The sequence below is a fragment of the Mustela nivalis genome (assembly GCF_964662115.1).
Source record: "Mustela nivalis genome assembly, chromosome: 17".
Taxonomy (NCBI): domain Eukaryota; kingdom Metazoa; phylum Chordata; class Mammalia; order Carnivora; family Mustelidae; genus Mustela; species Mustela nivalis.
This window is the reverse complement of record NC_139036.1, coordinates 50,409,842-50,437,606: the sequence shown is the minus strand read 5'-3', so window position 1 is coordinate 50,437,606 and position 27,765 is coordinate 50,409,842. Positions and strand designations below refer to the sequence as shown.

The window sequence follows — 27,765 nt, the reverse complement described above, 5'->3', positions numbered from 1 at the left end:
AAATGCAGAAGCATTCAAAGACCGTGCTCACTTGAGTAATTCTGGAAGGGCATTTTCAGGACTAAAGTTTTGGCTCTTTTCCACCCTGCCTCAGCACTCCCCCTGTCCTCTAAAATCGCTGGGTGTGATTATCTTCTCTTCCACGTTCCTCAGCCACCTCATGCCAAATAGACATCAGCCTCCCCGTCTCCCTTTCCTTCAACCTTCTTTGCTTTAGCACAGGAAAATTAGGAATCGTAGGATGTCATGACGATGACATGACATTCCTGTAATGTAGTAAGACCCCTGGGCGCAGAGGGGGAAGAGTGTAGGTATAACACAGCACCCACGTGACCAAAGACAGCTGTGCCCCGCGCCATGGCAACAGATCGTCCGCCTTTCCCTCAAAAGCACAGCGCTGACAGTATTTCCCTTAATTTTTAAAAAGGACCATGAAGACAGAGAACATCCATGACCGGAGTTCAGTGTTACACTCAAGTAAAACTTACAGCCCGGGAGATCGGCCAAATTTGGATAAACCAGAGTCTACTGACCATACAGAATTGGCAGTTGATTCGAGCCAATGGGATCTCTGGAGACAAAAACCCAAAGTGATGGTTGAAAAAAGCGAACCTGGAAAACCTTACAATTGCACTGAAAATACAGGAGGAGAATGAAAGCACATTTTGTGGTGTTTTTATTAAAAAACATTCTCAACTAGTCATGTTGACATGTCAAAACCATGTGAAACATGTCCTCCTCCTGTGGTATAACAAAACAACAAGTAAGATGGAAGCCTGCAGCTTAGGGACGGTGTCTCAGCCACGGGGTATTTTATTGTAAGCTTCCACGAGCCAAGACGGCATTCACTTCTGAAGAGGTGAGGAGAGGGGAGGCCACTGGTGCCCACTGGGATTCCCAGGTCACATGTCCCTGCACAGTCATTTGTGAACTGTTTTCTGAGTTAAGAGTGAAGCATTTTGGGAAAATGACTGTGCCTGATACGACTTTACAAAATCCAACTGAGAATTTTGGGGCTCAGCAGAGGAAAGAGGGGACTGAGTCAGACTCCTACTGATGGCATCTCGAAGCGACTGCCCCACTTTTCTGCGTCGCCCCAGGACCATCCCAGTCTGGAATGCCTTCATCTCACACCCGACCCACGGCAATACCGGGTATGCTGGTTTTGATTTTGGATTCAAATTTTCTTAACATTTGAAATCAGGGACACCTGGGTGGCTCAGATGGTGGCACGTCTGCCTTTGGCTCAAGTCATGATCTCTAGTTCCTGGGATCGAGCCCCACATCAGGCTCCTGGATCAGCAGGGAGCCTGCTTCTCCCTCTCCCTCTGCCCTCCTCATTCAAATGAATAAATAAAAATCTTAAAAAAAAACTTACAATCAAAGTAAAATCCTTTAGTGAGACCAACAAGGTCCCCCACAATCTGGCCTCTATCTACCTCCCATCCCCCATCACGGGACGGTCCTGTCACTTCCAGATACCAGGTTCATTGGCTTCTTTCTGTCCGTTCACCAGGGGCCTGGGTGATTTTCTTCACAATAGGCCCTTTTTCCTTTTCTTCTGCCTACTTCCTGTCCCATGCAATAGTCTTCCTCAGTTTCCTTTGGAGAATGGGGGCCACACCAGCCCTCTCTTACAAGCTGTGACCCACTCTCTTGTCATTTAGCTGGCAAGGAGCCCTCTCAGCAGTCTTGTCTGCAGTTACTCCTGGGACTTCTCTCCCAGCTGTCTCTGCCTGCTGATGGGCTCGGGACCCCATACTGGCAGCTTTGGCTTCACTCATCACTCTGGGGTTCTGTTCTGTTTCCAAATAACATGTGGATGTCCATCCTGCTTTTGACTCTGAATACATTTTGCTTTTCTCTATTTTTTTTTCAAGATTTTAAAATTTATTCATTGGAGAGAGACAGGGAGAGTGAGCAAGTGCATGAGCAAGGGGGAGGAGCAGAGCAGGGAGCCCTAAGTGGGCTCGATCCCAGGACCCCGGGATCATGATCTGAGCAGAGCGCAGACACTCAACCAACTGAGCCACCCAGGTGCCCCCATTTTACTTTTCTCTTTCTTTTTTTAAATACAGTCTTAATAGCTCCCTAATACAATAAGAACCCAGACTCTGGAGCGGGAATGTCAGAGCTGAATCCGAGTTGGGTCCCTAACTGCATGCCTTGGGAAGGTTAACTTCTCGGTGCCTCAGTTTCTTTATCAGGAAAATGGGAGTTATAAATTCTTGAGGCTGCCATGAGATTTAGGTAATTTAATATATATAGAAGTTTTACAAGAGTGGCACTTAGTAAATAAATGTTCAATAAATGTTAGTTATCATTACATCATATAATGGAGACTATCCATATATATTTCATTACATAATATCTACGTATATTATGAATTACATATATATATATTTTATTTATTATTTAACCAAGCCTCTACTACTATACTTTTTGATTTCTGATTATTTGCAATGCTAGAAATCCTCATAGCCAATTATTTGCATATATTCGCAATGAACTTAGCCCTTAAGGGCTCCATTTAAGTCTCTTTTCACATTAGTATTTACGGGTTGAGAAAGTACATTATGACAAAAGCTTCTAGGAGTTCGGGATTGATTTTAATTGAATTTGGATTTTATAATTAAAATCATCAACATATCTTTGGAAAGCAGTAGTACCTGTTTCTGACTTGTGTTATTTATCCTGGGTACTGACCGTGATTGGCGTATATGTGAGTTTTCTCAGAGCCTTGTCAATAGCTCTGGTTCACAGGTGGGGAATCCCTGAAGGAAAGGATCTCAGCTTAGAACTCCCTCTCCATCCTGCCTGGATTTCTATCATTTAGTTATATACGGGAGCGTTGGGGGGAATTATCAGATGCTTCTTCTTCTCATTGTGAATTCGTGTATTCAGAGCTGTGTCCTAACACCTGGCTTAGCTGAATGTCGTAAAGCAAACTGAGTTGGATTGTTGAGTAAGTTGCAGGGGGTCAGAGAAGAGGGAAAGAACAAGAGGTAAATTTGAAGCGTATATTCCGAGAGCGGCTGAACACGGGTAGGCACTACAGTGGGGGGTTTGGAGTAAGTGGAGGACATCAAAAGGACGCTGGGCTTCTGAAGGGTGGTGACAGGCAGGTAAGAGGTGGGAGACACAGAGAGGAAGGTTACTGGGGGGATCTGATAGAAGGTGAACAGAAACGCGGGGGATGTTTCTCCGCAGAGGGCCTTTGTGCACCATAAAGTTTTTGCATGGGCTTTTAGGGGCGTGAGTATAGGAAACTCATTGGTTTGATACTGAATTCCCATGTGGTTTAAAGAACAAGAATGAAAGACATTGTAGTAAAAGATGATGCCAAAAAAATGTTCCAGTGCAGTTGAGAAAAAATGCTCTGCCTTCTAAGAAATCTCATTTTTATTGGGGTTAAGGTAGAGAGATCCATTCTAAGGAAGGTGCTCTGCGGCTGAGCTGGTGCACTTTGATTCTCAAATACAAAGTGAAAGTGTAGAAGGAACCATAATTTTCTCAACAATCTTCAAAATATTTCATTTTCTCCTCTTTCTTCTATATGGTTTTATCTTATGGTTCTTTATTCCAACGGGGGTCCCCTCAGACCGAGGCAGTGGCTCATAGGGCTCCCTCGTTCCGTGTACATCGGGACCCCAAGCCTCCCGGGAAAGGGGGTGGTTGATTAAGGAAGCCGCCATCAGCCCCTCTAGTGGGAGGAGAGAGCATGAACTAGTTTCTGGAAAGGGTTGTGGTTTTAGGAGGAAGGAACAGTTTTCTGGTACTTTGGAGAAAGCGGTGGCCTGAGGGTGAAGGCAGTGGTCTGAGCCACACACTTCAGTTAGCTTTGGATGCTCTAAATTCAGCTGCAGGTAGTCGAAGAGATTCCTGACCACAAAAAGAAAGCCAGGTCTCATAAGTCTATTCATAAGAATCAACACATATAGAAAAGACGGGAATCAGGTATGATAATCAGAGGCCAGAAAATGACCAATAAACTACCCAACTCTGCCCACGAAGCAAAGACCTAAATACATAAGAAGACTGAGGTCGTGGCAGGAAATAAACAAGCATGAATATTAAAATTTTGGAGGACATGTTGCCCATAAGCAGTACGCCTTCCCTCCTGATGTCGGAGAAAAATCCGAAACCCTATTTTAGAGCTCCTAGAAACAAATGTGGCCTTTAGAGGTACTCATTTCGAATTTCACAAGATAATGTGTGGTGGATATTTGTTTCACCCTCTAAGCACTCATTCGAGAGGCTTCTGGGTCCTGGAATACACCCCTCCCTTCACACAGTCGCATGCACATAGTATGTGATAAGGCCTAGCCAGTCATCATATCACATTCCCCTTGTGCTGGGATCATCTGGTGCCTGGGTCCATGAGCCAAGTTGAGGTAACTAGAGTCACCGAGAGAGGGACAGGGGACCAACCCTCTCACCCACTAGACTTCACCTAGGGGATGTCATTCTGGAGTTTGCTGGCCATCTTGCTACCACGAGTGAAAGCTGGACTGAGAGGGGAGACAATCCCGAGGAAAAAGCCCTGAGAACTGAAGAGAGAAACCGGGTCCTTTGTCCAGCTGACCCCGAAGTTCGCCCTGTCCTTTAGATTTCTCAGTTTGGGTTGCATTTTCTGTCACTTGCAACTCAAATGGTCGTGATTGAAACAAGAGAGAACAGGGAAAATATTAACTTGCATCTACGTGTTGTGTCTGTTTGACAAAGGGTCAGCAAACTGTGGCCTACAGGCCAGGGCTGGCCCACCACCTATTTTTGTAAATAAAGCTTTATTGGAACACAGGAATGCTCATTGGCTTACCTATTATCGGTGGCTGCTTTTACATGACAATGAAAGAGCTGAGGGTTCTGACAGAGACTCCACAGGTTAAGCTTAAGCCCCTGCACTCGACTGAGAACCACAAAGTGGGCAGCACGCTTGTCCTGCTGTCCCTCCGACTGCGGCCGACAGCATTTATCTCGGGGCGTGGCACCTGGTCGCAGCTCAACAAACATTTGCTGAGTGAATAAATGACTCAAACCTCACAGCGCCCTGTGCTAGGTCCGTCTTGTCTTCAGACCACAGGAGCTTCAGAATGTCTAGATTAAACAAATCACAAAACCTTTCCCGTAATACCAAGAGTAGATTCTGTCTGTGAAGACCATGACGGTCCTGTGGTTTGTAATCAGCGCCGAGGCTGCGGATAAGCAGGCCGGCTTCAGGGCTGAGAACATCGGAGGCAAACCCTGGGGCCCGCAGGGCTGCTGAGATTTGCCCTGAGGGAGGGGAGCTGGCTTCATCCCTGTTCTGCCCCCTCCTCCAGCTTCCTCTCCTGCTTCCTCAACCACCAGACTGCCTATAGGGTCGCCACATTAGATGACCCCTGCTTCCTGGTGTGTGTGTGTATGGGTGTGCATTTCTCCTGAAATTAAATGCTGGCTCCTTTCTCACTGCAATATATTATTTTGGTTTCTAAATGCTTGTCTTCTGAACAATACCATCGCTGGAAGCAGAGACTGAGAAAGGCAGCATGGGGAACCTGGGGAGGTATGTCTTGGAAAACGTGGACACCGGGAGGGTCGAGTTTACGGGAGTTAAAGGGTCGCAGCGTGTCCACTTTACTTTGGAAGATCCACCTCTGAAAGGGTTTGAAGAGAACACTTTGGGGAGGGACAGGGTGGTTTTCACTGTTCTCCTCTCGGAGAGAGTGGGTCAGCCCTTTCTGCGTGGGGCCAGACTTCGTGCAAAGGTAGGGTCCATCCACAGAGGACCAAAATCACACCCAAGGCGGGGAGGGGAAAGGCTCCTGAGACTTTTAACTGACTTTCTTAAATAGAAGACCCATGAAGACGTACGGAGCGACACTGATACTTGGTATGGCTGGTCAGGGTTTCGGAGTCTATTTGATATTTACTCTTCATGCCCTGAAGTAAGGTTGAAATACTTGGCATATGGTAAACGCTCAGCGAACATTGTTCTTATGAGTTAATGACGAACAGAGCTATGGTTGAACTGGTAGTTGGGTCCCCGAAATTATGGAGGGCAGGAGAAGCCATCGTACCAAGTTTTGGTTGAATGTAACAGAAACTAAAGAGAAATCAACCCTGACACCTGCTATGGCGGGCACCGTACGGAGGAACGGTTGCATCACCTTCCACCTGTGGTCAAGACGCCATTCAGTCCTTCCAGAACACTTGGAGACAGATAATATCACCCATTTCACAGACGAAGAAATAGGACCACAGTGACTTACTGCTAGAGTTGGCGCTGACACCGGACATCTAAACCCGCACTGTGCCCACTCACGGTGAGGGCCCTGGGAGGTGGTGGGGGGTGAGGAGGATTCATCTGGAAATATTGCAGAGAGAAGTCAGCAGAGGAACAGCCTGGGCCTCAGGGACAGCGGGAGCGGCTGGAATGATCTAGGAGAGTGAGCGCGCAGGTTCAAAGGCAAAGCGGTGGGGAGGTCCTATCACAGATGCTGACCCTGAGCTGGCTCGCAAGAAACAAGAGTGAGAGGTGAGTTGAATGAGAATCCAGGCCTCAGCCACGTACCCAGACGAGCCGTGTCCCTGGAGAGACAGGGTAATGGGTGGAGCGAGCCTGTCTGCGCGTGGGTGGGGGAGGAGACATGCTTCGGGTTGGCATTTACTTAGTATAGGGGCTGGGAGTTGCTGGCGAGGGGAGGCCGCCGTGGAGCTGACGAGAAAGGCCGAGATTGGAGGCCTGAGAGCCTGGGCTGGAAGAGCACGTGAAGCCTCGGGAAAGGAAGGGCGCTCTGAAGGGGAAGAAGCTAAGAACCCCCCAGCAGCAGAGGGTGGCGCAGGAGAAGCAGAACCAGAGACACATCAGGAATGGCAGGAGAGGTGGGCTGAGAGGCAGCAGGGTGGGGAGCACGGCTTTGGGTTTCACAGGCAGGGGCGGCCGCAGGGAGGCCAAGGACCACAGGCATCACCTGCCCCCCAGGTGGCCGGCCATCTCGACCGCCTGGCAGGCCCGAGACACGTGGGTGAACAGCGACGCTACACGGAAGGGTTAGGATGGAAGTAGTTTGTTGATAAATACGTTGCTTCCCATTTTAAAGCGAGGATTACAGAAGGAGTATCCGCACCTGCCCTTCCCTTAAATGTCACTCCGAATACCTGACCTCGTCTGAGACTTCTGACCTGCTTTGAGGGCATTGTTCAAAAGAGGCAAGCTATGACTGCTCTTTCTTTTCTGCATATTTAAACTCTTGACAATTATAAATAAGTTAAATCTCTCCCTCAAAGTACCAATTATCTCCTTATGTCTGAGAAGGCATGTCTTGCCAGATAGAGCATTCTATACAAAACACAAAATAGAAATACAAAGGCGGTCATTGTCCCACTGGTGCCCCGGGATTTACTTAGGCAGTTCCAATTAACACTAATGAGGATTTTGTGCATGAATCCCCTTACCTCCCAACGAATGGGAACAGAGACCCCCCAACCTCAGAGCAGACAATTTCAAAACACCATTGTAAACAGTCACTGACTACATTCAGGCGTTGTTCACCTTTACACAGCAGAGATAAAAGGAATTCTCATTCAATTAAAAGTTAGGGAACGTGCAGTTATCCCAAGACCCCATTCAGGCGTTCTGAATGACGACGGTCGGGATCTGGGTCTGGCCAGCGTTTCCGGGTGATTATTCCCTGCAGCTCTGTGTGGAGCGGAGAACGGGTTTTGTCCTCTGGAAGCTTGCACGTTTGACATCGGACGTGTCAAAAGGAGCTACATAAAGACCTAACTGAAGCATCATGGGCCAAGGAAGGGAATCGGAGAGACTGATCGCTTCTCCGTGGGTTAGTGGGAGTCTTTAGAGAGGGGATGAGACCTGGCTGGGACTTCGTGGAATGAGGAGGAACTTTCTGGACGGAGGAGAGGGAAAGCGGGAGGCACGCAGGTGAGTGCGTGTGGCGAGCTTCGGGTCAGCCAAGCGGTCGGGTGTGGATGGGGGTCGTGCAGTGGGCAGGGGGCGAAGGAGGCAGGTAGAAGCGGCTCCTCGTTGTTGTTTTTCTCCTTCAACTGCTTATCTGCACTGTTGCCCATTTCTTAAAGATGCAGATCTGACCACATTGCCTACCCCCCATCACGAGAGCTCTTCAGTGGCTTTTTCTTTTAACCTATAGACCAAGGCCAACCTTGTTGGCACGGGACCCCTAAGAGCCTTCTCGGCTGATCTTGTTTCCCAAGGCTGTGCTCCAGTGGGGAGCGTGCACTCCACCCCACCCCCAAAATCCCACGCCCTTTTGTGCCTCGTGCCTTTGCACATATCATTCTGTTCTCTCTTCTCCCCCTGACCAGCTGGAGCGCTACTCACTGTTCTCACACAGACCCTCTCGCTGGGACACCTTTCCTTAGTTGTCCAGGCAGGCCGACCACTCCCTCCTAGTACACCTGCAGGCCTGACGCATCTAACAGCGGGCGGTCATCACCAGTGGCGGCTGACAAGGACTGTTTTCTCTGTGTTACGCGCCACGAGCATCCCTCTGCGTATATTTTAGTTTATCAACTCTCCCTTCTAATTCCAGGGGGTACCTGCAGGACTATTTACATATGAAGAAACAGCTGAGCGGCTGTATCTTCGTCACAGCCACTCAGCTAGTTAGCAGGTGCATTAGGACCTGTATCTAGGTCTTCCGTACCCAGGGCCTCTGTTTTACTTCATTGTCACAGGGTAATTATTTATTCCCTGCTTTCTCCTCTTAGTCTGTGGGTCCCCTGAGCATAGGTTCTATGTTTTAACTGGAGGTCAATGTTATTGAAAAAGAAAATAAGATTACCTCATTATTGAGCTGAAGCTTGAAAACATTATATAAGGATTGTTTTTTTACCAACATACAGGCATTTCTACCAGCCTCTTATGCAGGCTGGACTTTGCACGAAGCAAAACACACTTGACCGCATACTTCTGGGCTCTACACATGCTCTAGGTCCGATGGAGAAATGGCCCAAGAGCAGCTCACATTTAGTGCGAGACAGACGGGGTTTCTGTTTTCACAAATCAGACACACTGGTAGGAATATTAAGTTGGCCTGGTCTACTGAGACATATGTGACAGTAAAATTTCTGTTGGAAATAGTTACATTAAAGTATCTTTTAAAAAACTTGGGTACATTGTTCCTGTCTTCAATAAAACCAACACAACCCCAAGAAACTGTGGGGAGATTAGCAGTCCGTTAGACTAAGCAAGAGGCTTCCTCTTCTAATCTTTTTTTCATTATTATTTGCACTAGTGTGCTTTTCCAGGAATGTCTCGGTGCATTCTTTATAAAACTGTTGCCCAGATCTTTTCTAAAACACATCAAACCAACAAAGGTCAAGTAAAGAGCAGGAAGATTTTGTTCTTTCAGTTGAAGACATTTCTTTAATATTAAAAATGTACTGAAATCTAGAAGCATATTCTGATGATGTCTGAAAAGAATTCATGGTGGAGAAGTCAAGACACAAAGGGAAAAGCTCTCGACAAGCATTGCTTGGGACAGCTTTCTTCTTTACTTCAAGGACAGACAAAAATCACTATTTAAAAATCGAAAAAAATTTCCTAAACATTAAGTGCTGATATTATGACTAGTGTTATTCTTCATGCTTACTGGCCCTCAAGGTAAAATATATTATAGCGAACATTTCAACCACCTCATTTATATGTGAAAACAAACAGGAAGAGTGGCTTTTCTAATTCAGATTGAATTCTAGGGGTTTTGTTTTTGCTATTTATTTCCAAGCTATTAGAGGCTGCTGTCAGATCTTTCTGTGTGGCTCGAGTGCCCAAGTGGGTTGTTCAGAACTCCGTAATCATTTTACTCCCCTCTTTATCTTATACATATATTTAAAACCAATGGTGGCAGCAGAAAGTCTGAGACTTGGGGGACAAGGATACCACTTATGTTGCATCACACTAACTTTTTTTTTTTACAGCCTCGAGAAAATCTTTTTGTGATAGATTTTCTTTGAGAAAATTAATCTTGCTTCCTCCTGGCCTTAAGAAGATTAAAAAAAAAAAGATTTTATTTATTTGACAGAGATCACAAGGAGGCAGAGAGGCAGGCAGAGAGAGAGAGAGGAGGAAGCAGGCTCCCCACTGAGCAGAAAGCCCGATGTGGGGCTCGATCCCAGGACCCTGGGATCATTACCTGAGCCGAAGGCAGAGGCCTTAACCCACTGAGCCACCCAGGCACCCGGCCTTAAGAAGATTTTATTTCATTTTCTTTTTCTTTTCTTTCTTTCTTTTTTTTAAAAAAGGTTTTATTTATTTATTTGTCAGAGAGAGAGAGAGAGAGAGAGAGAGAGAGAGAGAGCACAGGCAGAGAGAATGGCGGCAGAGGCAGAGAGAAGCAGGCTCGCTGCAGAGCAAGAGGCCTGATGTGGGACTTGATCCCAGGACGCTGGGATCATGACCTGAGCCGAAGGCAGCCGCTTAACTGACTGAGCCACCCAGCATCCCTCTTTTTCTTTTTTAAAGGAGATTTTAAACAGGTGGGCCCAAGTCCCTGGCAAAGTGAACCATTGTCATGTTCAATGATCTTGGAAAAATTAGGGTTGTTGACTGCAAAATTAGGTTACTATATACTTTAAATGTCCCGTAAGGCAGAGCACATGTTTGATGGGATGAGCACTTTCGGAAGTGTGGGTAGCTCAACTGTGTTGCTGGGCCGCGTGCCGTGACCAGAAGCAGCCTGGGAGAAAGGCGGGCGGCCAGTTTGACGATATGAGGATTAGGAGAATTAAAGGGTGGCTAGGCTTGGGCACAGGGGCCTTTAAACTACTGTCTGAGAATTTCTGGGAAAACCTTCACATCTTCATTTAAACAATTCTATGCCGATGGGATGCAGGGCCCATCGGTCTGGTGGTCTGGTGGGAATGACTAGGACCAGAGCCACTGCCTCTGGGAAGCCTGGCTCTGAACTGAAGTGCTCAGAACTCCCCCCAGACACTCTGTGCCTGTGCTCACCTCTTCGGCTTTCCTGATGAGTGCCGAACTCCTCGTCCTTCTCAGTCCCGGCCCATGCCCAGCGAAGAACACAGAGGAAGAATCAGACTCTATCTCCAAGGAGTTTCCAGTTTTGTTGGGAAACCAGAGTAGCCCACAAACATTACACATTCAGCTATGGGGAAACGGAGCATCGCAGAAACTTGGAAAAAGAGATTTCTGTGGCCTGGGACAGCCTGGGCAGGTCAGAGGGGAGCAGGTGGGTATGCGTTCAGCTGTATTCCCCAAGGCAAACAGCAGCTGGCTGAGCAGACATTTGGCAAAAGGAGATTCCAGGTGAAGAAAAACGGCCCGTGAGCATGACCGGCGCGGAGGCCGAGGGCTTGCTGAGCGGAGGCCGGCCTGCGGGGCTGGGGGCCGGGACACGAGCCTGGAGAAGTCATCCGACCACAAGAGCCCTCGGAATCGGGCAGAGGAATCTCTTCAAGCAGGAGAAAGCACCACAGCAGTGGTATTTAAGGAAGAGTAGTTAGAGATGAGAAGCAGGGACACCAGCTAGGAAGAGGCCATTTCCTCCAAACTCGGGGTGACGGGGATTCAGAGATGACAGCCAGGAGGGTGGACAGGACGAACAGAACTGAAGAGGAGGGAGAAATCACACGACTCGGTGATGAGATGCTATCAGGCGTGACTGATGGAGGAGGCAGAGGCCAAGGCAACAGCAGGCAGAGGCTTCCTTCTTCCTGCCGACACGGTTAGGGCTGTCCCCCCGGAAGGGCTATCTCCACACCTCTGGCCTCTTGGTTCTCGCTGGTCTTAGGTCAGCTGGGCTGCTGTGACACAACTCCACAACCTGCGTGGCCCCCCCACAGGCATCTACCTCTCTCGCTTCTGGAGGCTGAGAAGTCCAAGGCCAGCGAGCCAACCGTGCCAGGATCTGGCGGCCTTCCTATGAATTTTGGGGGAGACATCAACATCCAGCCCATAATACCACTTTACTTTTTTTTTTTTTTTTTTGAGAGAGAGAGAGAGAGTGCAAGCAGGGGTGGGAGGGGCAGGAGGAGAGAGAGAAACCTAAGCAGACTCCACACTCAGCTTGGAGCCCAGTGCAGGGCTCAATCTCAGCACCCTGAGATCATGACCTGAGCTGAAATCAAGAGTCAGATGCCTCACCGACCGAGCCCCTCAGGCACCCCGGGACTACACCTCACTTTGAATGATGACCATTTCTGCATTCTAGATCATTTTCAGCCACATTCTGCTTGAGTCCCGGGACTACACCTCACTTTGAATGATGACCATTTCTGCATTCTAGATCATTTTCAGCCACATTCTGCTTGAGTCACGGGGCCTTTTCACTTGCAAGCCCAGCCCCAGGAGCTGCTGAGACGAAGCAGGTCAGGACAGGAGGCACATTAGCCACTGAGGTCCAGCGGCCGGAGACAGTGGAGTTCTCTCTCTTTAGCGGACTCAGGACCCAGTGGCCCTAGGCCCCAGGCAATGGTGGTTTGCTTCATTAACCCCATTGGTTTGCATGAATGGCCTTTCCCCTCTGCCTTCTCTGCCCCAGGCCGCTGCTAGAATTAGAGCTTGAGGCCAATGAAACCAGGCCCAAGACTGCTTTGGTGGAAAGGGAACTTTCTCTCTCCTGTGGATTTGAACCTGGAAACAAAGGCCGGGGAAGTGCTAGCAGCTACCTTGCAACCACGAGGGGGACAGCCTGCAGACAATGGAGCCAGCAATGCGGACACAGAGCTAAAAATGGAGAGAGAATTGGCTTTTGGTCACATAATTCGAGTAATTGGATTAAGCCTCCTTTGAAGCCAATACCACTTCTCAGTTATAGGAAACAAAGCATTCTTACTGTTTCGACCAGTGTGAGTTTCGACCAGCTATTTCTAGTGGATTACTTGACAGGGGCTGAGATTCTCTGACAAGACTCTTGACTTGATACCCAACAAGCTGACCCAACCCATCAGCAGCAACAATGGCGTGAGGAGGGCCACTATTTAAAAGTCACCACACTCACCGGCCTGGACCCTTGGGCTCTGGACCTCTGCCCCAAGACCCACACCCCCTTCTGCACCTCCAACTACCTTGCCCCTGCCCACCCCCCACACCGTTACCTGTGTTCCAACTCTGCTTACCCAAAGCCTCTCTACTTTCCCAATCAGTGAGTTAGTTCCTGTGTGGGCTCTCTGGCTGACTTAAGCTAGACTTTCCACACTAACATCTGATGTTACTGGGTTCTCCGGGCCAAAGCCCAGCTCTGGGAAATGCCCACCACCTGCTTTCCCCAGCCAGAAGCTCTCTTTTGCTGCTGCAGAAAGTCAGCAACAATAACACACACACACACACACACACACACACACACACACACACACACTATTTTGATAGGGTCAACTACACATTCATGCTATTTAACCTCAGTGGACCTTCTCCATTGGTGGCAAACCTTTGGCTGGCCTCTGTTGTACACTGGGTGGTGGGCCTTTTCCACATGGCTTCTAGCTCACGAGAGACCCACACACCCGGCAGCCAATACTGCTGACGATCTGCCCACGACTGGCTTTGCTGTAATTCAAGCCCTGAGGGCACCTGTGCTCCGTTAGGCTGTGGGTCCCACCTGGGGAGCAGCATGGAGAATAACTATTCAGAGACAAGGGGTTCGGTTATTTGCTGTGGATCTCGATTGATGCAGACCCTCAAAGCAATAATTTCAGAGAACAAGGTCAAGTCGATAAAATAAGTAGACGTGATTAAGGGCAAAGTTGCTTTAAAGCCAGTGCCGCCCAATCTCCTGAAAACAGAACCAAACTGCCTCCGAGAGAAATTGCTTTTGTCTTCACTAAGAAGCACTAATAACCAGTAATGGGAGGCTCGATCGGTAATTAAAGAGAAAGGACACTTCACTTCTGAGCTTTCCGAAGCAAGGCAATATTCTTTCCACATTACGAGAGTCTGGCAAGACGTAGTCAAGGTACTCTGGTTTCTTTGTACTGTTCTCCCCCTTTATTTCAGATTTTATATGAATGAAACACGATGAGTAATTCCTTCTCTTTGGATCTTCCAGGATATTATTTAAACACTGGCATCTGGTCTCAGGGAAATTTAATGCTAAGTCAGAGAGGAGTATTTGAAAAAGACCTGACATCTGGTTTTGTACTACCCATCCCTGGAAGTACACAGCGAGAGCCGAAGAAATGACTGCATTGCCGGCTCTCGGGTCCTGGTGCTGGTGAGGCTGGTGCGTTTGCTGTAACGCATACCACAGCGTTCCCTTTTATAAAGTGAGGGATTAGTGCCACCTTCTTTGTAGCAATGTCGTGACCTCTATAATGCTTCTTAAATTGAGGACAATGATGGACCCACCAAGCCTCAACACATGATTTAAATCTGATCTGACAGTACTTAAACCCAGAAGTCCAGAAGGCTAATGGTTGAACAAGCTTGGGAAAATGTCCAGGGAACCAAATGTAGAAGCCCAAGGACTTACGGAGAGTAATCACAACTTCAGGGCAATGGGGTAAGGCAATAAAAGCATATTTTCTGAGTTGGCATCCGTTATAGGATTGACTTAAACTGTGGTCCCACTCTGATGTACTAGAAAGGAAAAAAAAAAAAGCCAACCAGACAAAACCAACAAAAAATCCCAAACAAACCCCCAAACTCTAGAATCCTATATTCTTTTCTCTTAACACCTCTATCATTTATTATATCACAGATACGCATTTTAAAAACATTCCGACTTTTATGCAAAAACACAAGGCCCATTGAAAGGAGTCCAAGAGAGACTCGCACTTAGCAATGGGAATTAGGGTAAGAATTAATTCCAGGAACAAGTGTATTTCGTATTTCATACATTAGGGCAGACAAAAGTGGAAAGCACTAAGGCCAGCTTGTCTTATTTGTACACCGAGAGTAAACTTCACTTCTGCGACAACCACAAAGAACGAAACACACAACAATGCAGACATCGAAGAATCCGTCCGGCCTGGTGGTCAGTCAGTCCAGCATCTGCCACCACCCGGAAGTCTTGGCACAGCAGCCCCCCCGCCCTTCAGGGTGGGGCCCGAAGCCCAGCACCCCATCCTTAGGTCAGTCACCCCATTTCAACACAAAGAGACCTTATTACCCCAGTGACTTGAGTTTTAGTAGTTTCGTTTTCCTAAATCTGACCCCCAACCTGGAAAATCCCGTGTGGTTAAGGCCTAAAGGTCTACATCACTCTTAACCATGCGGACAGAGGAAGTTCTAAAACCAGCTGACTGCAGGTGGCTTTTGGGGAGCAACGTTCCTGGGATTACAGAAGCTGGACTGGAATCACAGTGCTCGCTCACAGCAACGCAGAGTTAAACCCGTGTCCCCCCTGTCCCAGGTGGAAGAAGAAGGGTTTCCTTTTCTCTCCCAGCCCCCCCCTCTTTTTAAAAAGATTTTATTTATTTATGAGAGAGAGAGAGAGAGCAGGGGCAGAGAGAGAAGCAAACTCCCTGCTGAGCTGAGAGCCCCATGTAGGGCTCGATCCCAGGATGCTGGGATCGTGACCTGAGCTGAAGGCAGACACATAACCAACGGAGCCCCCCAGGCACCTCTTTCCTCTCATTTTGCTAAAATTTGAGTAGTCTGTCTTCTCTCAGTGCAGCACTACTGATTCACAGAAAGAGTTCATACCATCCTTTAGGCCACAACAGGTTTGCAAAGGCTCTTTTTCTTTTCTTTTCTTCTTCTTCTTCTTCTTTTTTTTTTTTGTTAAGTTTTTATTTCAATTCCAGTTAGTTAACATACAGGGCAGTATTAGCACCCGGAGTACAATACAGTGATTCAACACATGCGTACAACAGCCGGAGCTCAGCCCAGCAAGGGCGCCCCTCACTACCCCATCACCAGACAGGCTCTGCCTGACTCCTGGGCCAACACCATGCGAAACTAGCGCTCTGTCCGCACACAGAATCTTGTCCTCCTCCCCCATCCTGTTCTGGTGCCCAATATTTTCACATTTTCTCACCACTTTCTCCTTGCCAAATGTCTTTTGGTAAGAGTGGTGATGGGTGACTGTTTTGAGGGATATCTTGCCCTAGTATGTCTCTAATTGAAAAATAAAATCTGGTCTCTGCGACTTGAAATTGTGGCCCCATAATTTCAGTTTTCATCAAGTCAGGAGAGGAAACATTTTTTGGGAAAGGGGCAGCTGGCCCTTCCCCGTCTTCACTGAAATCATACCACTAGCTTGACTGCTCTGTATTAAGACAAACTCTATTTGTACTGCCTATGACTAATGATTCAGTTTTCATCCCTCCTGAAGATGACTGAGCCCCAGCTGTTAGATCGACTATAAAACCGAGACTTAGCAGCAAGGAGTTTTTATTCTAAAGACGCTGGCTTTAGACCCAAGGGTCTGATATGCCAGACTAAGGTGCCTGTGTCCCCATGGATAGATATGCAGGCTTGAGTTTGACAAAGAGGTGCACCTACAACTAGAAATTCGGAAATCACTGTAATAAATGAGTGCTGGAGCCCCTGGGGATAGATGATCTCCCCAAGGAAGACAGAATGTATAGCGCTGAGAAGTCAGAAAAACCAGAAAGCAGAGGTTACCTACAAAAAGGGCAACCATCAAAGACCAGAAGTCGTTAGAAGAGATTGTGAGGGAAGTCTAAAAAGGGGCAGAAAAATCGAGAATACGCTGGGTCAACAGGGCAATACAGGTTAACTTCAAGAATCTCTTCCATGAGAAGAGATCTCTTCCAAGAGCTTCTTCCAGGAAAGCTCCTCTCACTCATCATACATTCCAGGCTGACGGTGCCTGGCCCATAGTAGGTGCTCAATAAATATTTGCTGAATGAATAGGCTTCATCTCCTGTTTAAAAAAGCCTGTTTCTCCCATCAGTGAGGCATCTCTTCTTTGAGGTTTATTGATGCTTAGAAGAGGGTCTGAAACTCTTGTGTTCTATCATTTTAAAAATATGCTCTTAATATACCCTGATACAGCACCACAGATCTCACATCTAGGTTCGCCTAATAAGCAAGTCAACTCACTATTTGGGTCCTGATGCTGTGTACCGTTACAGCTCAGCTGGAATTTTAAAAACTCATAATTTAAATTCTCAGGAAACTTTCTATTTCCTGGCAACATCTTTGTACACACAAATGCAGACCCTTTCATCATTGTCTGTCACCTTTTTAAAAACCAAATACCAAAAAGTGCCAACTTTACAACACATGATGCAAACTTCAGGCTTCCCCCTCATCTTGCTTTTGCCCAGACTTAGCTGCTCCTAAATGTCACAGCTCACAAAGGAGTAGGACGGGCAGCAGTGAACTAACATAATTTTTACATATGCAAACTTCATTAAAAAGGTCAACATAGGCATAAGCCAGAATTTAACAGTTTCAAGGATTAATGAAAACTAGGTTGACACTACTTCAAAATCATAAATCAGAGAGTCAGCCAGCTCAGTCCAAAAACGTATGGAATGTGTTATTCAGATATTCACAGATCAAGCGGCTGCATAACAACTCTGTGCCAAGCGCTGGGGGGATGCTGTGGTGTGGTTGAGGGGCAGGTACCCAGATTAAGCCCGATGTAAATGACTGGGGAGTTAACTCATGTTACTGTCCTTGAAAGAATAACTTACTATTATGAAGAAGTAAAGAAAATATTAGATAAGATATATTAACATCTAGAAAGATATGTCTACTACTGTTTCTAAAAGGAAACGCGTTTCTCAGATGTCCTTTGAGGTTGTTTGGCTGCGGGGGGAGGAGGAAAACAAATAGTATGCAGCTGGTTGCAAAGGGAAATACTGTAAGCAGGTGGCAAATAGGAAAACAGTAGTCAATGAGCCGGGAATCTGAAGGTCAGACCACAGAGTGACTTCACAGAAACCTGCCCCTGACAGCCCCTGAAGGTATCCAGAAGGGGGAGTTGGGAGGGAGCGTGTATATGCAGTAAGGGGAGACGTACCCTCTGACCCCATTAGGGGGATTCTACACCTTAGAGATGAGGGTCTTGCGTGGTGTGTCAGAGACCCCATTGGTGTAATAAGAGTGGGCTGAGAAGTCACTGGTGGCGGATGGCGGCACAGGTCAGCAGGAGGGCTCTAAGGCTCTCTGTGTATCGGTCTAATTGCTGAGGGTTCCCTGTACAACTGGAGATAAACTCTGTTTTCTCTGTGCTGAAGCTGACTAGGAGGCAGATGTCTCTTACACACACACGTGCACAGAAACATGATCTAGGTAGATGTATATATATATACACACGAGTGTGTGTGTGTGTGTATTCCTACTCTAATATATACTGATACTCTAATATATACTAATATATACTCTAATATATACTTGGCTCTTAAAGGAGCCTGGTGGTAAGACAAAACATGGACATAACTAATCATAATGAAGGTGGTATGTCTCAACCCCACAGAGTATCACAGAAACCCTCAGAAACCAAAACACTTGCAGAATGCAAGAAGCATTCTCGTTAAAAACACGTAAAAGACAGGGATGCATTCTGACAGGGCTGCTCCTCGACACTGAACTTGAGGCCTCCCCTGGGGCAATAACAAAATCAAATACAGATGAAAGATGGAAAGGAAGACACAGCATTATCTGTTAAGGAACAATGTAATTGTCTCCTTAGATCAATGTAAGAAATTAACTGAAAACGTACCTGAGTTTTCTTAAAGAAATCACTGGAAGATTCAATAGAATTAAGGTTGGGAAGAGTTCTGGCTGGCTGGATAGAGACAAACCAAACATATGAAGCACTTTCCTCAACATAAGTCATGACTTTTTAGAGACTATATGGGGAAAACCCACCAAGGGGGGACAATGCCATAATATACCTGGGAATAAATTTAGTAAGAGATGAACATCCATAAAAAGATACATTCCAAGTGTGCTGAAAGACACAAAAGACAGAATGGAATGTGAAGAGATGTGACATTTCTGAAGAGGTGAACTCAATATCACAAAGACATTCACTCTGCCCAGAGTAACTCATAACCTCAGTGCAGTTCCAACCAACCAATCTGAGATTTTACAAAACAGAGGTTGGCAAGATTATTCTGAGATTCACATGAAAGTGTAAATGCTTAAGAATGACTCGGGCAATTCCAAAAAGAGATTGCGAGGGGAATCTTTCCCTAGAGCTCAAAGGTACTACCTACTGGTGCTTTTCTAAAGATGTTACTTGTAATAACCGATAATAATGGATGATTCTCACATTGATTTTACAAGGTGGTACTATTATTAACCCATTTTCAAGACAAAAAAGAAAAAAAAAAGCAAGGTAAGTTGCTTGAAGTCCCAGGGCAAGTAAGTCGAAGTAGCAGGGTTGGATTTGAATCTGGGCACTGTGGTTCCAGACTTCATGTTCTTTTCTTTTTTTTTTTTTTTAAAGATTTTATTTATTTATTTGACAGACAGAGATCACAAGTAGGCAGAGAGGCAGGCAGAGAGAGAGAGAGGAGGAAGCAGGCTCCCTGCTGAGCAGAGAGAGCCCCATGCAGGGCTTGATCCCAGGACCCTGAGATCATGACCCGAGCTGAAGGCAGAGGCTTAACCCACTGAGCCACCCAGGCGTCCCCCAGACTTCATGTTCTTAAACACCATAAAAATGACGAGTGGATGGATGACTAGGAAAGAATACAAAGGCCCAGGCAGATTTGTGCATATATGGAAAATCTGATTCTCGACCAAGGTAGCATTTCAAATAAGCAGGGGAGGGATATCTCCGTCAGTAAAGGCTATCAATAACTGGCTATCTATTTGGAAATAAAATATAAAAACATAAGGTATGATCCCGGCATTAGCTTTCTACTGTTGTTCTAACAAATTACCATAAATTTAGCAGCTTGAAAGAATGCAAATCCCTTATCTCCCAATTTTATCAGGTCATAAGTCTGAAGAGGCCCAGCTGCTTCTTCTGTTCTGGTATCACAAGGCCAAAATCACGGTGTTGGCTAGCCTAGACTCTCATCTGGAAGCTCTGGGGGAGCATTTGTTTCTGAGCTCAGGTTTGGGGCCTAATTCAGGTCCTTGCAGCCGTAAGAGCTGATGTCCCACTGCCTTGCTGGCGGTCAGCTGAGAGCCTCTCCCAGCCCCCGAAGGCCACCTTATATCGCCCCCTCCGATTTCAATCAGCACCGGTGTACCGGATCGCTCTCACACTACAATTCTCCCTGACCTTCCCTTCTGTCACATCTCCAGCTGGAGAAAGTTCTCTGCCCTTAAGTGGTCATGGGTTTAGATTAGGCTTACCCCCTTATTTTGAAGTCAGTGATTAGTAACTTTATCTACATTTACAAAGAAGATATAGTTTATAATCTTAGGGTAGGGAAGACCTTCCTAGGCAAACTTAGAAACCATAAAGAAGAAATAAAAAATAATATTCTCAAATAATTAAAATATTGAGTATAAAATTATAGGAGAAGCAACTGAAAGGATCTGCAAACTTATCACACCACTAAGATACAGAATATGTAAGAAAATTAATTTCTTCAGGTCCAATTAATAAAACAAACTGATAGAACAAATTAGCAATGAGTGTGATGAAGAAACTCACAGAAATGCAAATCCTGGATTTCCACTTCTAGTAATGGACACTTTACATAATTCTCTTCAAAGTCTGGTTCAGAGTATTAGGGAACTAACAAGGAAGGGAAGAATTGTAGGACCAAGATCCTGGAAATGATAGATATTAAGAGAGCTTGTACATCTGGCATTTGGGACATTTTTATGTAGTGCCTTTGCCAACTCTAGAATGGTTGGTAAGAGGCTCAGAAGCTGAACAGATCTTTTAACAGCTTCACAAAAAAATAAAAGTCCCAGAGACACAAGCTGCAGCCCAGGTCTCACTAAACAGGAGCGCCTGGTAAAATCTCATGCTTTGGGTGGATTTCACACCCTATGAGAAGGAGTGAATTGGAAATAGACTAGCCCTCTCTAAAACTAGCTTCAAATCATCTCAATCCCTGAAAATGGATTAAGGTTATTCAGGACAGCAAGCGCCGCCACCTGCCTACCGAGAAGCAAATGTAAATTCTCTCTGGAGGAAATTCTCATCATTCTAGGTAGGCCTCGAATTATTTCTATGAAGTTCTCTATAAAATATCTGGCATTCAATCAAAAATAGTCAGGCTCACAAGAAAGCAAGACAATATGACCCAAAGCCAAGAGAAACAAGGGCAATAAAAAAAATTCCATGTGAATTCCACATAATGATGATCAGACTTTGACTTTAAAAGAACTGAGATAAATATGTTCAACAAAATAAGAAAAAACAGTTGTGAAACTTCAGCACAGGACAGAAAGCTAAAAATAAACTAAGTAGAAATTCTAGCTCTGGAAAATACAATAACCAAAATTAAGAATGGATTCTCAAAATTAAGAATGGGTTTAACAGCAGATTAAACTCAGTTAAGGAAAGAAACTAGAAGTTGGATTAAAAAAATACTCAGAATAAATACAGAAATAGGGAACAAAGTTAGAAGGTCTAACATACATAAAATTATAGTCTCAAAAAGAGGACAGAGAGTGAGGCAGACATTAAAATAGAAAATAGAAAATCTAGGGGCGCCTGGGTGGCTCAGTGGGTTAAAGCCTTTGCCTTCAGCTCAGGTCATGATCCCAGGGTCCTGGGATCGAGCCCCACATCGGGCTCTCTGCTCCGCAGCGAAGCCTGCTTCCCTTCTTCTCTCTCTGCCTGCTTCTCTGCCTACTTGTGACCTCTGTCTGTCAAATAAATAATAAAATCTTAAAAAAAAAAAAAATCTGTAAAAAAAAAAAATAAAAAAAAAAGAAAATAGAAAATCTGGGCGCCTGGGTGGCTCAGTTGGTTAGACACTACCTTTGGCTCAGGTCATGATTCCAGAATCATGGGATTGAGTCCCACATTGGGCTCCCAGCTCTGTGGGGAGTCTGCTTCTTCCTCTGACCTTCTCCCCTCTCATGCACTCTCTTACTCTCTCTAATAAATAAATAAAACCTTAAAAAAAAAAAAAGAAAATCTGATACTATAACCACTAAAGAAAGTATATATATGATAACTGAAAATGTTCCAACAAAGAAAAGTCTAAGTCCCAATGGCTTCATCTACCATTTTAAAGACGAAATAATTTCAGTTTTAGACAAACTCTTTCAGGAAACAGATAAAGAAAGGACATTCCAATTTGTTTTATGAGGACAGCAAACTTTGATACCAAAATCTAGTAAGAACATTATAATAAAAGAAAAGTAAAGGCTAATCTCATTCATAGATTTTCACAGATGTGAAAATCCTAAACAAAATATTGGCAAACAAAATCCAGCAAAAGATAGAAAGGGGTAAGTCATCATGATCAAAAAGGGCTAATTCTAGAAACTCAACACCGATGATTCAATATTAGAAAACTAATCTATGAAGTTCACTGCATAAGCAGAATGAAGGGCAAAATTCATATGACTACCTCAAAGAATGGAGAAAAGGTCATTTAAGAAGTACCTATTTAGGCCCCCTTCTACACGATCACGCTGAGCTAGTACCCGCACCTGGAATTGGGTCGCAACCCCAGCCGCGCCTGCCACCTGCCACTGCCTCTGGACCATGGACCCCCGCAAAGTGAGTGAGCTTCGGGCTTTCGTGAAAATGTATAAGCAGGATCCGAGCGTTCTGCACACCGAGGAAATGCGTTTCCTGCGGGAGTGGGTGGAGAGCATGGGGGGTAAAATACCACCTGCCACTCATAAAACTAAATCAGAAGACAGTATCAAGGAAGAAAAACCAGATAGTAAGAAGGTGGAGGAAAACATAAAGACAGATGAACCATCAAGTGAGGAGAGTGATCTAGAAATTGACAATGAAGGTGTGATTGAACCAGATACCGATGCCCCTCAAGAAATGGGAGATGAAAATGCAGAGATAACTGAGGAAATGATGGATCAGGCAAATGATAAAAAAGTGGCTGCCATTGATGCCCTAAATGATGGTGAACTACAGAAAGCCATTGACTTGTTCACAGATGCCATCAAACTAAATCCTCGCTTGGCCATTCTGTATGCCAAGAGAGCCAGTGTCTTCATCAAATTACAGAAGCCAAATGCTGCCATTCGAGACTGTGACAGAGCTATTGAAATAAATCCTGATTCAGCTCAGCCTTATAAGTGGCGCGGGAAAGCACATAGACTTCTGGGCCATTGGGAAGAAGCAGCACATGATCTTGCCCTTGCTTGCAAGCTGGATTATGATGAAGATGCTAGTGCGAAGCTGAAAGAAGTTCAACCGAGGGCCCAGAAAATTGCTGAACATCGGAGAAAATACGAGCGAAAACGTGAAGAGCGAGAGATCAAAGAAAGAATAGAAAGGGTTAAGAAGGCTCGGGAAGAACACGAGAGAGCCCAGAGGGAGGAAGAAGCCAGACACAATCAGGAGCTCAGTATGGCTCTTTCGCAGGTGGCTTTCCTGGGGGAATGCCTGGTAATTTTCCTAGAGGAATGCCTGGAATGGCAGGGGGGATGCCTGGGATGGCAGGAATGCCTGGGCTCAATGAACTTCTTAGTGATCCGGAAGTTCTTGCAGCCATGCAGGATCCAGAAGTTATGGTGGCCTTCCAGGATGTGGCCCAGAACCCAGCAAATATGTCAAAATATCAGGGCAACCCAAAGGTTATGAATCTCATCAGTAAATTGTCAGCCAAATTTGGAGGTCAAGCATAATGCCCTTCTGACAAAGCCCTTGCTAAAGGAAAAAAAAAAAAAAAAAAGAAGTACCTATTTAAATTTTAAAGTGAAAAAAAAAATCTTTGTATGAGTAGAAAGAAACTTTCTTAAAATGATTAAGGGAAACTACACAAAAGTCAGCTTTATTTCTATATGCCGGGAACCAATGGTGAGAAAATAAAACTTTAAAAGTAATACCATTTCAGACAGCATCATAATATGTAAAATAAATAGGAATAAATTTAACATAAGATGTGTAAGATGTCTCTACATAAAACAATAAAAAAATTACAGAATGCTTAAATAAAGCAGAGGAATATACTATGTTCATGGACTGGGAGACATTAGAAATTGACAAGTCGAGTCTAAAATTTATATAGAAATGCAAAAGGCTATGAAGAATCTATCACTAAAATGTAAGCCTCACAAGAACAAGGATTTTTCTTTGCTCGTTGATGTCTATCAAGGCCAATAAAGAACCTGATATAGAGTAAGTACTCAGGAGGTCTTTGTTGTATTGAATTGAAATGTTGAATGTACCACTTAGGAGTTTAGAGAGTTCACCCTGGGTTGTCATTTAGTTACCATGGCACGTTCTGATTTACCCTCTCAGTTACCTTCCTCTGTTTACCAACTCAGGCAAAACCTCAAAATCTTCTGAGCCAAATGAAGCATGTGGAATCATTTGGTCGAGGTTTCCAATTTTTCCCCATTCTTTCTGCATGGGCATTCATGCAAAAAACATCTTAAAGCAGAAGGGCAGAAAAACAAGATAAATTGTTGTTCTGGTTCTATAGTGGGGGGCCAGGCCTGAGGCGCTGCCTGTCAGATCCTTTCTGCTGCTGCTGAAAGAACCAAGTGTACGTAAGCATGACGTCTGAGCCCTTTCTTCTCTACCATGCCTTGCTACCCATCTGAGCCGGGAAGAGCCCCCCACCTAAGTCTGTTCTGGCTAACACAGGCCAAACCCTCCCCTACTCCTTAATTAAAATTGGAAAAATCTCCTATCAGAGGGCTTTCTACTCCTACTTCTTGCCACTTCTCAGTAAACCTGAGTGTAAATCTCACATACAAAACCAAAAATGGATCTTTAAATGATGATTTCCTTTATTATGATAACAGAAGCTCCCAGCGGACAAGATTTCCACATCAACTCTATACGCTTATTAGGCTGTCTGCTTCAAAACAGGTGTCACGTTTCATACAATTTTAATTATGCCAATGACACTCTATTCTTTACTAGTTCTAATTTCTCCATGTGATTCAAGAAGTCATTCTTTGCACTTGAACATTTTATGACAAAATTTTTTTCAGTTGGAACTGTCCTCGAATTCTGTATAGAAATCCAAAAGGTTACCTTCATGTAAAGTATGTTCAAAGGGCCTTTTAAATTTCTGATTTTTCCTTTGTGTAAAAATATCACCTTTCTTTCCTTATTTCTCGTTTAAACTGATACACATCTGAGGCCTCTAAAATACCTGGGCTCTGTCATTTATTTGACAATAAACAATTTCAATCGCTTCTACCTCAAAATAGCCCCTTTCAACAGGAAGGAGATCTTTTCTGGCTGGACGAGCGCAGAACAGGAATTTCTAAGTAAATGTTAGCTCAGAATATGTGGTAAGTTTTCTGAGCGGGACAGGCACAGAAAGTAGTCATCAAATGTTTCTCCCTGCCACCGTGCTGACTCACCCTCACGCTCTTTTACCATCTCTGTGTTTCTCTCTTCTTTGACTTCCTCTTTCCAGCTGTTCGCTCAGTTCCATGAAATCAGGGCTTAGCAGCTGCCAGAAAACTCAGCCTTGAGAGGACACTGCTCAGGGATATATCCTCCTTTCTCTCTTCCTGGGAGACTGTATTCCATTACCCAGGTTAATGCCTGTCATCATGCTCCTTGTCCCCCAATTTAAAAAGGTGGCATAGAAGAAAAGTTGGTTTTGAGCTTTTATTCTTGGGTTTTCAATGTCTCCACAATCGACTGATTTGGAGTAAATCATTTTTGGAATTAAAAAAAAAAACAATTAAAAAAAAACCACTAAAATTCCAGCCAAAAGTACCTTAAAAAAAAAAAATCAAACCACAAGAAGTAAGAATGTATTATGACATTACTTCATTACGGGAGTGCAAGATGAGACCCAGGCCCAGGGAGACACAGCGAGGCTTTGAAGCCAGCAGCTCGAGATCAGAGCCCCGTCCGTGCAGTTCATTTGTGACTCTCACCCCTGTCCCCACCGTCCCCCAGAGTTCGCTGCACGGACAAAGAGCCACTCCAACAATGTAGAGAATGCTTTATGGAAAAACACTTGCAATGATGCAGTGGGTTCTTTGCTGACATTTGGATTTACACAGGATTAAAAACACACCTCATCTCCCTCTCTCCCACAACCAGCCCAGTGAAGTTAAAAACAAAGGGAATCTCAAGAAAGCCAAGATGAAATGCAGAGCACATTCATCCCAGAAGAGCTGCCTTAAGTTCTCCTCTAACAACAGCATTGTGATCATCGGGCACAGTCTGTAGTAGAGGTTTTGTGTACAAGTGTTGACTTGCTTTGCCCTGAAAATCTGCTAGAATTCTACGAGAACTGATTTATAAGGAAAATTTTGAGGCGATGTATATGTTAACGAAAATACTCATGTCCCTGACACTGTGCTTCAAGTGTTTTTCAGAAAATAGAGACAAGTATTCAAATAAACGCTCATTGAGAATAAGATGTGGCCAAAATTAAATGTGGTTCTGTCCCTCATAACAACACAAATTTTAGAATGATGCATCATACCAGCTGTCTGGGAACAAATGTATTTTGTTGGCATGGGAACAAAAGAATTAGTCTGAATTTTGTAAATAAACTGTGGTTATTAAAATTACTCGAAACAAGCCAGAATAATAACCATTAAACATGAAAAGTCAATAAAAGTCTTTGAATTTTATTTCTGTTGCAATTATTATTCCTGTTTTCATAATGTGCTTTGGGATAAAACATAGTTTTGAGCTGTTAGTACTTTTAAATAGATTCCACTGCAGATGAGTTAGCCAACAGCAGCTACGGCTGTGAAGTTTTAAAATCCATTATGGAAAACAGAAATTAAAGGCTTGGAAATCTGCAAAAGACCAATTCTTCCTCTTAACAATTGTCACGATTATTGCCTCATTGATTTTCTGTCTACGCAGCGTCTTCCTCTGTAGGGCTGCCCGTGTCTCTACGGATTTGTTAGTTACTCCGGATGACTGAGGTGGTTTAAAGGCAAAGAGTGCTACCCAATGGAAACTTTAAAGATATTGATGTTGCTTCCCCCAAAGATCCATGCTACTCCCCCATAGATCACTGGGCTTTGTAGGAGGCAAATTAAGTCTTTGGGAATACAAATTGTGAGCATCGTAAGTGTGGACCAGGGAGAAGCAGCTAAGACTGCCAGAGATGGGTAACGGGACCCCAAAGCCACCGATACTAAAGGGATCCAATTTTATTCTTTTTTTTTTTTTAAAGATTTTATTTATTAATTTGACAGAGAGAAATCACAAGTAGACAGAGAGGCAGCCAGAGAAAGAGAGAGAGAGGGAAGCAGGATCCCTGCTGAGCAGAGAGGTCCAATGCGGGACTCGATCCCAGGACCCTGAGATCATGACCTGAGCTGAAGGCAGTGGCTTAACCCACTGAGCCACCCAGGCGCCCCTCCAATTTTATTCTTAAACCCAGGAACCTGGGAAGGAAGCTGCCGAATGCTAAGTTTATCTGCAGAGAAAATAAAGGGCTTGGCTCGTGTTTATCTCTCCTGCTTTGTCCTTCTGAGGGCTTCTTGTGGCCCTGGTTTAGAGAGGAGCAGAAAGCTGGGCTGCATGGCCTTCGAGACACCAAGGGTGTCACACTGCTGCCCAGAGAACAGCAGGCTGAGAGAAATAATGCAGAGAGCTCAGAGGCTCTCACCCCTCTGTGGAATTTTTTTTTTTTTAAGATTTTATTTATTTATTTGACAGAGAGAAATCACAAGTAGATGGAGAGGCAGGCAGAGAGAGAGGAAGGGAAGCAGGCTCCCTGCTGAGCAGAGAGCCCGATGCGGGACTCGATCCCAGGACCCTGAGATCATGACCTGGGCCGAAGGCAGCGGCTTAACCCACTGAGCCA

General features: G+C 45.1%; 1 protein-coding gene and 1 pseudogene across 16 annotated transcripts in view; one reads left to right on the top strand and one right to left on the bottom strand.

Annotated features, from left to right (window-relative positions):
* CEP112 (centrosomal protein 112) overlaps positions 1 to 27,765 on the bottom strand; it is a 416,468-nt gene that overhangs the window by 8,844 nt on the left and 379,859 nt on the right. The gene's annotated exons all lie outside the window — the stretch shown is intronic.
* LOC309850730 (hsc70-interacting protein pseudogene) lies at positions 22,518 to 23,641 on the top strand (annotated as a pseudogene). Its single transcript has one exon. The product of its transcript is annotated as a hsc70-interacting protein pseudogene (transcript).